We start from the raw sequence: 12,355 nt of genomic DNA on the forward strand, positions 1-12,355 counted from the left end.
CAGTTGGTGTCATCAAGAGTGCTAGAGACGGTACCCGAACTTGCTTGCTTGCTTACTTGAATTAAAGTGATTTTCGCTCTAAAGGAGCATATATCACTGGTTTAATAACGCACCGCGTGATTTTTAATTACTCCTGGGGAAGGAAAGAGAGCCTCATCCCCCAGGCTTTTATGTACTCACATACTACTTTTAAATTTAGCCACTCAGGTGTAGGACTAATTAGTCCTTAACAACCTGACTGAAAGGCTTTAAACATGAGTGGGAATAGTCTCACCACACACTCATTTTCTGTCCGAGCGTGGTAAAGGAGGGAAAAGGTGCTCAGCAAGACAGCCATGGGTGTTAAGTACTTAACAAAACGCTAGCCCGTACTTGTTTCAAATCAAGTCCCGTTTTTGCTAATGGACAGTAAAAAGTACCAATAATGTGTTAACCACTTGTGCAATTAGTTCAAATCTAACGATTCTGTTAAATTTCCTACTTCCTAACATATCTATCTAATATTAGTACTTAGTGTACATAAAAATAGCCATACTGATCTTATTTAAATTATTATGTCTAAGCGACATATACCAGTTTGGTCACTGTTAGGTTTAAAACGTTAAGTGAGTTCTTCCCCAATTCTACAGACAAACCTACACTGGATACCCCCTCAGTCAACTGGTAGAAGCCGCTGCTTACATTGCCGCCCATCATGGCTACGCATTTCCTGATATCAAGAATCATGAGACTAGGAGTGCGGGAAAGAACGTGAAAGCAAAAGAGAGACGTGTTACCTTCTAACAGAAAAAACAGCCTTTTTTAGGGCTCCAAAAGATTGTTTTTTATTAACTAGGGAACCATATTTGGCTTGGTATCCCTCCTTGACTAAACTATTCTCGAAACAAACTTGACCCATTGGAAGACCGCAACAAACTTAATTTTTTAAACCTAACAGTGACCAAACTGGTATATGTCTCTTAGACATAATAATTTAAATAAGATCAGTATGTTAGTCCTACACCTGAGTGGCTAAATTTAAAAGTAGTCTGTGAGTACATAAAAGCCTGGGGGATGAGGCTCTCTTTCCTTCCCCAGGAGTAATTAAAAATCACGCGGTGCGTTATTAAACCAGTGATATATGCTCCTTTAGAGCGAAAATCACTTTAATTCAAGTAAGTAAGCAAGCAAGTTCGGGTACCGTCTCTAGCACTCTTGATGACACCAACTGTCTGGGTTATTTTCTTTCTTGCAAGCCCCTATGTTCCACTTCTGTTTGTGATAATAACTTGTGATACTTCACATTTTCTAAAGTGGAAATCTTTACAAGCCGTACAAAATACAAAACTTATATGACTTTGGCTTTTGACACTTGCACAGACTGCACTTTATAAGTGTCACGAGAAAATTGCATATCCAATTTTTACCATTTTCAAAAACACGCACACACTTGCAGCTGGACCAGAAATATGTACATCTTGTTTTGTGGATAAGTCACAGACAAGTCCAAGTCCATAGGTGGTAATGAACGTTAGGAATATCCCCTCATTTTTTCAGAAATATCAAAGCTTGTATGTGCATTTTCCCTTTTCCACTCTATATTAGTGCTTAGATTTGTTCCAAAAAAGGAAAAAAAGAAACGAAATAATTTTGAAAAAAAACAACTGAATTTTGAATTCAGGTTTCTCTCTGTTTATAATTTTTTTCAAGTTGATGGTGCATGACAGAGTACATTCGCCTACCTTTCCAAAGTCAGAGCCATTTCTTCACATGTCATTGCCTTTGTTAAATTCGGTTTCATTGGTTAGTTATCGTTAATCTTTAATTTTTTCATGCATTTCTTTTTGATAGAAGATTTAAGGCTTTCTAGTGTTGTAACGGTATTTATGTTGTTTAGTCTGTTGATGAAATTATCTATAGCAAAGTGCTTAAGATTTTTTTCAGGTTTTTTATTATTTCAAGCCCTACAAAAGGAGACCAAGTTTGTCTTCAAAGAGGATTGAAGCTCTAAAATACACGGGCGTGAAGGAAAACATCGTTGTGTTCATTCTAATCATGCTTGCCGTATCTCTTCGTGTTTTAGAGGTCATATTTCTTCTTAAGTAAATACACGCATCAATAGACAGACAGATTGGGTCATCATCCTTAAGTTTCACTGTACTTTCGGTTCTTTACTTCATACAAACCCCAAATTTATTAGTTTAAAAAAAAACAAAACAAACAAGCAAAGAAAAAAAGATAAAATGCCCCTCAGTACTGTAACACGTCTGTTCTGACACTACAGATGTGAGTGTGAGTGTTTATGTTAAAATGTTAAAGTGAGATATAAAAAAAATGGTCAGCTTGAAAACGCGAACCAATACTGTGACGCTCAGTATTTTGATGTGGTAAGAAGAAATGGTACAACACACACAAAGAGGGCTTGTAAGTTCACATTTCAGTCTGTCTGCACTGTAATGGTAACAACGCAAGAACATAGGGATTATTATGCCACAGTCCTAGAACAAAACAATGCATCACCCGTTGTAAGCCATTTCATTGGCTATATTTATTTTCTTACCGCGTTCACTTCGAATTGACTTGAGTAGCTATTCACACAGTGACGAGAATGGCCATGTTTTACTGGGTCTATCCTATAGGCGATTTATATTACAAAAATATTTTAAAAAATTAAACTAATGCACGAACAATTGTTCCATGGGCGATCCCATAGAAATTGTGTCCGTCTTATTACAAAATACATCAACATTTAATTTAACCGTGCAGATCGCTAGAACAAACCTCTGATCATATTCATTTTGAAAAGTGTTGTGTGACACAGATCGCCATTGTCGCTTGGTATCTGCTTTCTTCTTCGAAAAGAGATCGTTTACTCTTGACTATAAAAATTTAATTTGACTAAGCTTTACGCACTACTTGAACTCATACATTTCACATTGTAGGTGAAAGCCGTCGTTCTCAGTTTTCTGGAAGTTCGTTTTTGCGTTTCTCAGATGTGATACTATTTTTTATGGACCGAACGAAATTTCTTTTGGCGTGAATCAGGACTCGTGGTTTTGTTGCATAAATGGAGAGCATTGATGAAAGCTCAGTTATGTCGTCTTCGAAATCGCTGACACGGATCTGAGCTAACACTTCAGGTTTTGTGTGAGGCGATAGGGTACATCATTGCCTTTTACTTCCTCAATGAAATCGTTTCATCTTATTGCAAAATTACATTTGACTAGGTTTCATACGCAGCAGGTCCCTCTATATAAGGAGAGTGTCTTAGCGTCAGAGTATTCATCCCACTCTCAAACGATCAAGAAGATGGAAGAGTCAGCACAGATCGACCTGCTGGTCAAATATTTGCTAAAAGTCATACGAAAGCATAATTCACAGGCGAAAGTGGCAACAAAACTTACTCTTTTGGTCGTTGATTTGATGAGAGTCATACGAAAGTGTGTGCTAATGAAGTTTGCTATATCTGCAAAGGTAAATGGGTATTTGTCTCCAAAATACCTGCTCCGTCTAAGAAAGAGAGACAAAAGTCAAGATACCTAATATCGTTGTCAGGAGAAAGGACACTGGAATTCAGAGTGCCCTACGAGAAAAGAGAAGAAACAGAAACAAGACGAAACAGAGAAGAGGGATTCAGAAGAAGAAGAAATTGAAGATGATGAAGAACTTGCGCCAGTAAAGACATGGAAATGGAAAAATTGACAATGTGAGCCGATGCGTTGGCCCTGATGTGAAATTTCATACTACCGTCTAAAAGAGAATAAACCAGAAAGAAAACGTAAGTGTCTCTTGGTCTTGACATTGTATAATAAGGATGGCGTGTTTTGTTTTTACTCACACTTTATGAAATTGTGCTCTTTCACCTCTCTCTATCCCTCTGGATCATGTTTTAGTTAGAATTGAAATAGAAAGATGTTTTCCTTCACGCACGCTCTTTAGGCATGCAAGTCCGTAAACAATAGTCAGTCTATTCATCCATCATTTTGTGTCTTGATGTTTCCTAAAGCACACACTGATGCCATAAAATAAAGGGCTAAATGGGTTTTGTAGTGTTGGGAGTGGGGGTGGAGTGGGGTGTAGGTGTTTGGCAGAGTTGGTCATTGCAAGTGAGGGCTTAGGTGCTTTCAAAAAACTTTTTCTTCTTCACTCTGTGTTAATGGAATATAATGGGTTATTTTCTTCACTCTCTGTTGATAGTATATATATATATATATATAAAGGGTTATTTCTTCCCTCTGTGTGGATAGTGTATAATGGTTTTCTTCTTCCCTCTGTGGTGTGAGTGTGTGTGTGTGTGTGTGTGTGTGTGTGTGTGTGTGTGTGTGTGTGTGTGTTAGCGTAAGTTGTGTAGATCGTATATTTGGTTGTTTTTTTGGTTTTTTTTCTTCCTCCCGAGTGTGGATAGTATATTTGGGGTTTGTATGCGTTAGCGACCTTGTGTGGATAGTATATTTGGGGTTTGTATGCGTTCGCGTACGTTTGTGTGGATAGTTTATTTGGGGTTTGTATTATCTCCCCTCTGTGTTGATAGCGTATTTGGGGTTTGTTTTTTTCCTCTTCCCTCTGTGTGTGTGTGTGTGTGTGTGTGTGTGTATTGGTCTCTGTTTGTCCCTATAAAACTCACTTTATCCCTATCTGATACACTCTACCTACCTACCTTCAGTAGCGCGTATTCAGGTCAGCCACTTGCAACACTGTTGCCATTTATCCCCTAGTGTTCAGTACAGTGACGTCACTGACGCTGGAAATTTTGAGACTATAAATATCGACTTGGGGATTTCCACATTTTGTAGCTATACATATATACTAGAATTCATAAACAAGAACGTCACTCAAGCTGAGGCTATAAAAAGATATTGGGATTTTCCAAAGGAAAAACCCACAAGTTGGAGCTATAAATAGATAGTGGGATTTCATAGGAATTTCAGCTGATTATAGATACATAGGTATTTATCCACGATCATCACAGAAGTTGATATTGTAAGTAGTTACTAATTTTTTCCATTTTAGTCTAAACCATTGTAACTTAATTTTCGGGGATATGTTTATTTTCCTTTAAATTCTGGGACAATTTCGTCATTTTAACGTTACTTTTAGTCACATCCATTTTGTCGTTGAGCATTTCCTTGATTATAGCTATTTATAGCATCATTACAATTATGCAAATTTTTGAACACCCAGCAAGATTTCAGGTCTTGGTAACGCTTTATATATAAATCCCACGCTTGTACTAGTGTTTGTATGTTTCTGTCTCTGTTGTGTTTGACCCTCTACCATCATTGTCCCTAGATAGTCCCACCATGTTCAATTCCCCTTGACGCTATACAGATCCACCATGTTCAATTTCCATATGTTAAATTCCCTTGAGGCTATATCCCCCAGGGGTTTCCGTAATGTTAAATTTCCCATTGTCCCTAGACAGTCCCACGATCTATTCCCCATGTTAAATTTCCCATTGTCCCTAGACAAGCCCAAACTCTATTCCCCCATGTTAAATTCCCCTTGTAGGTAGAGTGACCCACGATTTTTCGCCATGTTAAATTCCCCTTGTACGTAGAGTGACCCACGATTTTTCGCCATGTTAAATTTCCATTGTACGTAGAGTGACCCAGGGGTCCCTGTAATGCTAATTCCCATTGTACGTAGGGTGACCCCATTCACTACTCTGCTATAAACAGACACTCGCTCTACAGAATCATATTTTACTAATGTCCCTTCCATGCCACGATAGATAGAGGATAATTAAAGGGAAAAATGCAGCAAAACAGCAACTCTGAGAAAAGATAAACGATTCAATGGAGAAATAGCTGGATGTCGTCAAACTATAATACATTGTGACAATGCCTGTTGAATTGGGTCAAACGCTAGATCATACCATTTAAAGTACAAAGATAAGACTCGCATACAGTAAGTAATAAGGTACACATACAGTAAGCCTTGGGTGTAAAAATATCAAATATCAATAACTTAAAACTATACTTTGGGTGTACAAATGTGAAATATCAAGAACTTAACACTATACTTTGGGTGTACAAATATGAAATATCAAGAACTTAAAACTATAATTTAGGTATGCAAATATGAAACACCAATAACTTAAAACTATACTTTAGGTGTACAAATATGAAATATCAGTAACTTAAAACTATACTTTGGGTGTACAAATATGAAATATCAGGAACTTAAAACTATACTTTAGGTGTTCAAATATGAAATATCAATAACTTAAAGATGGCAATGAAACTCACAAGAACACGAATTACAATTAGACCTCGCTCTGTAAGACATTTCAAACTACAATGATTAAGTTCGGGATCAAAGTTATTTAAAATAGACTGTTAAAACAACTATAAACAACATTTTAACATGTTCAAGGTTTAAATAAAGCTATTCCAAGCGTGAAAGGAAAGTTAATTAAACTTGAGTATGCCAAGTGTTAGGGAGAAATAATGATACACTGAAAATTAATGAAAGTTGAACGAAGGTGGTAAATTTAGAATTCAGATATAAAACATACACGAAACTATGCTAAAATATACTTGATATAATAAACAAAGAATATTAGAAAGAAAGCATTTAACGTCAGCTTGATAACTTGCCAAATTATCTTTCTTTCCCAACACACGGGTTTTCTCCAAATTCTGAAATTTAATACCAATATTGACCGCCTATCATTACAATCTGTCACAGCAAAAACATCTATCATTATGTACTCACATAATTCTCGTATTGGACTTGGTTTTCTGGCCATGGCGGTCTTTGAAAAAAATGCTGAATAGTTGATAGCGGCCATTTTTCTAAAATATATAAAAGAGATTGCTTGTATTCTACGTTACAACGGAAGTCAATGCCTTTTTTTTATGATGGGGAAGGGTAGGTGGTCAAATTTTTGTTCAAACGGTTAAAGCATAATTTATAAGAGAAAAAAGAAAAATCATATAAGCAAGAATAGTATGGTGAAGAAAAAAGATGTTACCATATAGACCTCAGTAGTGTACCTAGCAAGAGATAACTCATCTGGCTAAAGCCCGTTTGATAGTCTAATTCAGAAGTGATTTATAACACATTCTCGGTTAGTAATACGATTTCTGTAAATATACCTTAAAATTCTCTCAATTTCTTGCGAGAAGATTTTGAAGGTTTGTCTTATTATAGTGCGGCAGCTAAATGTGGGGGCAATTTAACATTATTAAATAAAACCAAAGTCATTCCTATCGGGGTGATTTCTGGTGGATTTTGAGAAGAAAAGCAGTGCTTACAATGAAAGTTATAAATTTAAACAAAGCAGCTATGAGTTATAAGTTATAAATTTAAACAAAGCTGCTACACTATATATATATATATATATATATATATATATATATATATATATATATATATATATATATATATATATATATATATATACATAGATATATATATATATATATATATATATACACACACACACACACATATATATATATATATATATATATATATATATATATATATATATATATATATATATATATATATATATATTACACAAAAGAATTAAACCATTACAGGCATTGAACAGAAAGATAAACGTGCCATTGCTGCTATATCTATTGCAAACTTATACAGAATAAAATATTTGAACGATTAAAAAATTTAAAATCTGTTTAATCGCGAGTTATTGTGCTCAGTGTTTTGCTTCATATATCGTACTAATTTTGCGTGTCGTCTCGTGCTTGTTGGTTATATTAGCCGCGCTATTAATAAACTAATGCCGTGGAAGATAATTTGATTCATTTTATCGTTTGAGATAATATACTTCGTTCCTTCTGACTAGCAGTGATTCAGCCACAACTCCCACATTCATATTTAAAAAACAAGGTTTAATGACCCATGTAAGGAATGTTTAAGTTATGTTGCTAGTGCCTTAGCTATAAATGCATTTGGCTTCATTCAAGCATTTTGTTTTTCTTACAATCGGTATCAATTAGATAATATAGAATTGATTTCATTAATTACAATTGAAACAATAGCCTTAATGTTGCTGAAAATTTCAACTCATTGTCCTTTATCTCATAAACAATATTTATAGATTTGATTTTAATAAATAGTTTCTAAAGTCATTGAGAGCTCGCTTCTTGTGTGTGTTACATTTTCAGCGTCCACTTGATATCTATCTACTGCTTTATTAGCTGTTAAGGATTCTTCTATTTAATTTGTCTTTGATATTTTGCCTTGTTGTCCATCAAGAAAAACTAAGAAATGTTTATTTCAAAATTGGATATCTAAATGGTATGATATATGAGACTATCATGATTTTGCACTAAGTATTCCTAGCCATCCATATGGTTTCACATGCCCATCCCCACTCCCACCCTGGCGATCCTTTCCCTAATTGCTGGTGTTATATGTGGGACACTAAATACGTGATCTTTTCCATAACAACTTGTGTCACCTGTGGGACACCAAATTTGACGTCGTTTCTCTCTCACTGGTGTCATCCGTAGAACGTTATATACACGGTCGTTTCTTGAATCACCTGATCACTCATATCTCAGAATTTGCTGTATTCTTCCACGTGATTATACTAGTTTTCTTCTTTAAAATAGACTTTAACATAAGTATCATATTATGTTGCTTTCGTCGCTGCACGGTTACCGAATCATTTCATACAGATGTGGCTGTCATAATCTGAAAAGTTTTGACTCAGACATATTTTGGATATTTTGTATGCCATCTGTCCTATTATGTTGATAGGTGATTTCTTCTCCTAGATACGTCATATGTTGACTGAATTTAAATGTTTTGATTTTCAATCGCTAATTATATGGGTTGTGCAAGCATGGCACTTTTATAGTACGAAAACTAGTTATGCGGTTTTATTCATAGCATTCTGAAATACTCAGATATAAAGGCTTCTCTATATTGGTTTATATATCATGTAGGATTTTTGCGGTAAGATTGGTGTGTTTAATTAATAGGCTGTGCGTATGCTTCCATTATATCATTTACACGTTTTTGGACGTTCAAAGTCGCTGTTAATTACGAATAGAAACAAACTGGACGTTAATATTTTTTAATTAAAGGATAGGTTATGCTCGGTTAAATGTTTAATAAATGTATTTGTAACCGTTGTACGCGAATTTCTGGCTCTACGCCGATATTTTATTCCAACATGATGCTAGGTTCCTTTTTTGTAGTTATTGCCACTGTCAGGATTAGAAACGATAAACACATTAAACTATTGTAGTTACTGCCACTGTCTGGATTAGAAACGATAAACACATTAAACTAGTGTAGTTAGTGCTAATCTCTGGATTAGAAACGACAAACACATTAAACTATTGTAGTTACTCTCATTGTCTATATTAGAAGTGATGAACACTTTAACCTATTTTAGTTACTGCCACTCTCTGGATTAGAAACAATAAACGCATTAACCTATTGTACTTACTGTCACTGTCTGGATTAGAACGATAAAAGCATTAACATATTGTACTTACTGTCACTGTCTGGATTAGAACGATAAACGCATTAACATGTTGTACTTACTGTCACTGTCTGGATTAGAACGATAAACGCATTAACATGTTGTACTTACTGTCACTGTCTGGATTAGAATGATAAACGCATTAACATATTGTACTTACTGTCACTGTCTGGAGGAGAACGATAAACGCATGCATTGACCTATTGTACTTACTGTCACTGTCTGGAGTAGAACGATAAACGCATGCATTAACGTATTGTACTTACTGTCATTGTCTGGGGTAGAACGATAAATGCATGCATTAACGTATTGTACTTACTGTCACTGTCTGGAGTAGAACGATAAATGCATGCATTAACGTATTGTACTTACTGTCACTGTCTGGAGTAGAACGATAAACGTATGCATTGACCTATTGTACTTACTGTCACTGTCTGGAGTAGAACGATAAACGTATGCATTGACCTATTGTACTTACTGTCACTGTCTGGAGTAGAACGATAAACGCATGCATTAACGTATTGTACTTACTGTCACTGTCTGGAGTAGAACGATAAACGCATTGCCTATTGTACTTACTGTCATTGTCTGGAGTAGAACGATAAACGCATTAACCTGTTGTACTTACTGTCACTGTCTGGATTAGAAACGATAAACGCATTAACCTATTGTACTTACTGTCACTTTCTGGAGTAGAACGATAAACGTATGCATTGACCTATTGTACTTACTGTCACTGTCTGGAGTAGAACGATAAACGTATGCATTGACCTATTGTACTTACTGTCACTGTCTGGAGTAGAACGATAAACGCATGCATTAACGTATTGTACTTACTGTCACTGTCTGGAGTAGAACGATAAACGCATTGCCTATTGTACTTACTGTCATTGTCTGGAGTAGAACGATAAACGCATTAACCTGTTGTACTTACTGTCACTGTCTGGATTAGAAACGATAAACGCATTAACCTATTGTACTTACTGTCACTTTCTGGAGTAGAACGATAAACTATTGCTTTGTTCTCGTTTCTCAGCAGCATCTAAGTAACCATCATCAACTGCCAAATTCATCTTCCAATTTATCAATTTCCTCTATTCTTACAGGACATAGAAAACATTTCTACCTAAATTTGCTGGTCTTTGCGGATTGATTTTAAACCTTTTTAAAATGTATTCAAAACATGAAAGAAAACTTGGTTATTTTGTTTGCTTGATTTTACATTTATACAAGCATTCTTTTCACACAATTCGGGCACGCTTGTGTATAGAGTTCCATTAAGTGGTTCATATTTATTATTATTCATAGTGCCTTCCATTATTCTTAAGTTGAATTGTGCATGCAGGTAAGTGCAAATATGTCAACTAAACCTTAAACAGTAGATTTAATTAAAACAAATTGTCTTGTATATTCTGTTTTATAGAGAGGGCATTTTTTTAAGTCTTAATGAATTAGTGTTGAATACGGTTTTACAGTTTCCTTTCAGCTGTTTTATTTTTGTGCGGTTTTATATGACCAAAATGCACAGCGGTCTTGATGATTGCCACAATTAAAATTTGTTTCCGAATGCTTATTTCCGCATAGTCCTAATTAGGCTTTGACATGTGTTGCATGCATACGACTTTACCTTCGACGCCCTAAAATTAAGATGGTCTCTGACAAATTCGGCTAAGATTGCTTAAGTTGCTTTGAAAACCTGAAATAGCAAATGTTGCATGGCAGCTAAAGCATGACTTGCGAGGCACTACACATCATGGAACGAAGATCACACCATCAAGTTACTTGGTGTTATGTCTAGGGAAACCAACAACACTGTTTGATTAACTTCGGGTAATTTTCTCAGAAATGGTGTGACAATTGGGAAGTTAGAGAAATAATGCATATTTACTTTTAGTATTAAAAAAAAAGAATATACCTGCTTGCGAATGGAAAATGATTCAGAGAGAGAGAGAGAGAGAGAGAGAGAGAGGAGACGGCGAGATAGAGAAATATGTCACAAAGGAAAAACTTTAACATCATTACCTTCAGCTGGCTCTTGCAAAACGATTCAAAGCCTTGTGTAACCTCTGTTTTATCGAATGTCACTATTGTACAGGCCTATGGTAACAAGACAAGCCTCATCTTCGTCGATGTCATTACACTCCTTAAAATAAATAAAGGTTCATTTTCAGCCAATTAATTCGCACACATATCAGTTTTCATCTCGTCTAGAATTAACTATTACAATTACACAGGAATATTAGGATACCTTAAAGATGACAATATTGAAAGCATTTACCGAAATGTAACCACTTGCAAGTATCAAAGTAAATATGTTTTAACGTGACATTTTTTGAACAGTATATATTTATATGGGAAGAAGCGACACGTACAAGATGATGTGTTCCTGACCATGAATATATACTAACCTATTCAAAGTTAAAGCTCGCTTTTAATCTGGCTTGTAAATTCAATCACTGACACACTGTAACAAACACAGTTTGTCTATTTTGGGACTCACCCAAACCTCGCTGCAATGAAATAGGGTTAAAAGAACTGTAAGAGATTTTATACATAAATCGATGATGATACAGGTTTAAAAAAATTAATTAATTATACGTATATATGTATCCATACAGGTATTTGTCTCCGTATATATAATGAATGTGGATCGGCTAAAAGTTTAAACACTTTAAAACAAGTTATGATTCTATAAGTCAGATTTGAAATAAGTCATAACAGTTACATTTCGGCAACGATCATAACGTTTATTAATAGAAACAAACATTTAAAACGTGTTCTATAGACATACGTCAAAACATCTTAGATAATGATCCATACATATCAGGTTTAATTACAAACTATGATCAACCTCTGTAACTGCAACCAAAGTGCAATATACATGTATCTTTGAGATGACCTGTTCTT

General features: G+C 35.2%; 1 protein-coding gene across 1 annotated transcript in view; it reads right to left on the reverse strand.

Moving 5' to 3' along the window:
• LOC149781141 (kynurenine/alpha-aminoadipate aminotransferase, mitochondrial-like) overlaps nucleotides 1-11,593 on the reverse strand; it is a 292,699-nt gene extending 281,106 nt beyond the window's left edge. Inside the window, exon 1 of the mRNA XM_089935252.1 lies at nucleotides 11,471-11,593. The gene's annotated coding sequence lies outside the window, so the exon portion shown is untranslated. The remainder of the gene's footprint in view (nucleotides 1-11,470) is intronic.
• Between the last annotated feature and the right edge of the window lie 762 nt (nucleotides 11,594-12,355).

The sequence above is a fragment of the Sinohyriopsis cumingii genome, chromosome 15 (genome assembly GCF_028554795.1).
Source record: "Sinohyriopsis cumingii isolate HCF-2022 chromosome 15, ASM2855479v2, whole genome shotgun sequence".
Lineage (NCBI taxonomy): Eukaryota > Metazoa > Mollusca > Bivalvia > Unionida > Unionidae > Sinohyriopsis > Sinohyriopsis cumingii.